This window comes from Crocodylus porosus, unplaced genomic scaffold (assembly GCF_001723895.1).
Source record: "Crocodylus porosus isolate Cpor-Errol unplaced genomic scaffold, CroPor_comp1, whole genome shotgun sequence".
NCBI lineage: Eukaryota > Metazoa > Chordata > Crocodylia > Crocodylidae > Crocodylus > Crocodylus porosus.
In genome coordinates this window covers 46,972,836-46,975,315 of record NW_017728949.1, presented here as the reverse complement: position 1 = coordinate 46,975,315, position 2,480 = coordinate 46,972,836, and the positions used below count along the sequence as shown (strand labels likewise).

The 2,480-nt window shown below is 45.4% G+C and overlaps 1 protein-coding gene across 6 annotated transcripts in view; it reads right to left on the bottom strand.

Annotated features, from left to right (window-relative positions):
* SCN1A (sodium voltage-gated channel alpha subunit 1) overlaps positions 1–2,480 on the bottom strand; it is a 177,492-nt gene that overhangs the window by 59,799 nt on the left and 115,213 nt on the right. The window lies entirely within an intron of this gene.

Below are 2,480 nucleotides of genomic sequence, written 5' to 3'. Positions count from 1 at the left end.
TGTGTGTGTGTGTGTGTGTGTGTGTGTGTGTGTGTGTGTGTGTGTGTGTGTGCGCGCGTGTATACTTGTGCTCCTTTCAGTTTTCATTCTGCATTGTAGGCATCCTTCTAATAAAAGGACAAAACATCAGTGTAAGCAGGTTGCCTCACCTACTGACTTTGCAGGTAGGTTTTGGTCCCTGAGGAGCTCCTCAGCCAGTCCTCCCAAATAAAACACACTCTTTTAAATCATAGAATCAATGAGTCGGAAGGGACCTAGACAGATCATAGAGTCCGACCCCCTGCCATGGGCAGGAAGGAGCACTGGGGGTGGGAGGGGTCATAAGACCCCAGGCAGGTGCCTATCTAGTCTCCTCTTGAACATTTCCAGGGAAAGTGGAAGCAGAGAAGCAGAACAAGCAGTTTTCTCTTCTGTTCTCTCTCTTGGTCTTTTAGGCTCCCCGTAGGACTTCTCCCTCATTCACAGAATCATAGAATCAGTGAGTCAGAAGGGACCTAGACAGAGCATCGAGTCCGACCCCCAAATGCCCTGCAGCTGGGATCTCTCAGCAGGGCTAACTGTTGTTACCTCTCAGCTCTGTGTTCTTGGGGAACCCTGACACAGGACACAGCCTGTCTGACTCACAAAGATCCCCTCCCCCACCTGAACAAGAACTGATTACGAAAGTGGGAGACACACCGAAAGCCTTCCAGATAAGGGTGAGAAGAGTGAAACAACTGCCCTAGGTCTCATTTGCATGCAAGCTGGAACCAGATGACAATTCTTTTACATGGAAGATGGAGAACAGAACGCCCAAAGCAAAGACCGCAGTGAATTCTAGGATCAGAGAAGCAGGGGAGCACTCCACAATGGAGAATCTGTGCTCCAAATGCTAATCAACCCACATTTACAGACACCCATCTCAGCATTTATTAGATCAATTCTAATCTGGATTTACAAAGGACTTTCCCCCGCGCACACACACACACACACACCTCTAAGCAGAAGTAAAAGTTTAATAGGAATCTCAGGCCATACATTCCCTGGTCCCACTATAGGAGTCCTACTTAAATTTGATTGACTAAAACTTGGTTGCTGAGTTAGGGAATGCTGGGGCAAAGATACCAAGTCAGAAAGGTATGGGGAACATTTGAACAATGGTTAAGGGTTCATCACAGCGTCCAGCCCTTTGGAGCCCTGACCACAAGTGTTGTCATACTTTTCCCAGGATGACTGGTGGAAGTCCTCCCCACAAAAGTTATGAAAAGTCATGCTAAGCTGAAGCTTGTTCCAAAAGGTAAAAATCCAGAACCCTGATGCTGCAAGCTATCTATTGTTTCTGAAGAAACCATGAGGTATTCCATCCAGTATATCTGCTATCCATAGGAATTTCAAGCTGGATCCTAAGTGTCTGGTTACTCCTTAACCTTATGTTTTTCCTGGTTATTAATCAGTTTCTTGAGATGTTCCAAACCAGATAACCCCTTGTCAGTAGAAAAGACAATTATTTACACTATTAAGAATGCTTTGAAGAAGCTGAACTGAGGGTATAAAAATCTGTAAGAAAAGCAGCAAAGTTGTGCTTCAAGAGGAGAGGTCTCTATGACACCATCCGCTGTTGTTCCTGAGAAGCTGGAAGAAACAGACCATCTCCCTTCAAGGATTGTGCTAAGAACTTTAGCTGTCAGCATTGGAACCTGAGTGCATTGTAATCATGAGATCCCAGCTCACTCTCTCTCCCTTTCTTTTCTCTTTAGGCATAGATTTCTGAACCTGAACTGTATGAGTTAAGCTTGAGCAAAGTTTCCCCAAATACTTAGTGAAACCAGGGTAGTATTGTAATTGTTTGTGTTTGTTTTCCTTTTCCTGCCTATTACTAATAGTACTGTTATATATTTCATATACTTAGCAATAAATAACTTTTATAGTCAGACTGGTAGTAACTAGGTATATTTTTCCTTCTCTACTTCTCCTTCCCCACTTGCTCTGCAACAATGCTTCTTTTACCTAAGCTAAAGATCCCTGTGAAGCTCCAAAATACTGTGGGATCTGCTCATCACGAGGCTAAAGATTGAGACTTGCTGAGTTTGAAACACAGAAGAGGATTGGCTTGTACAGGCTGATTGACCCAGTTTTGACCCGAACAGTCACCCCACCCCCGCCCCCCGGGGAGGCACACCTAGACTAAGGGTTAGTGAGGAACTAGTTAGGGAACTTCTGAAGGGACTGGATGTATTCAAGTCAGCCGGTCCAGATGATCTCCACTCCAGACAGAGTACTAAAGGAATTGGCTGAGGTCATTGCAGGACCCCTGGCATGGCTTTATGAGCACTCATGGTGCTCTGGTATGGTGCCAGAGGACTGGAAGAGGGCCAACATGGTTCCCATCTTCAAAAAGGGGAACAAGGAGGACCCAGGAAACTATAGGCCAGTTAGTCTTACCTCGATCCTGGGCAAGCTTTTTGAGAAAATTATTCTGGCACATATCCACAAGGGGCCAG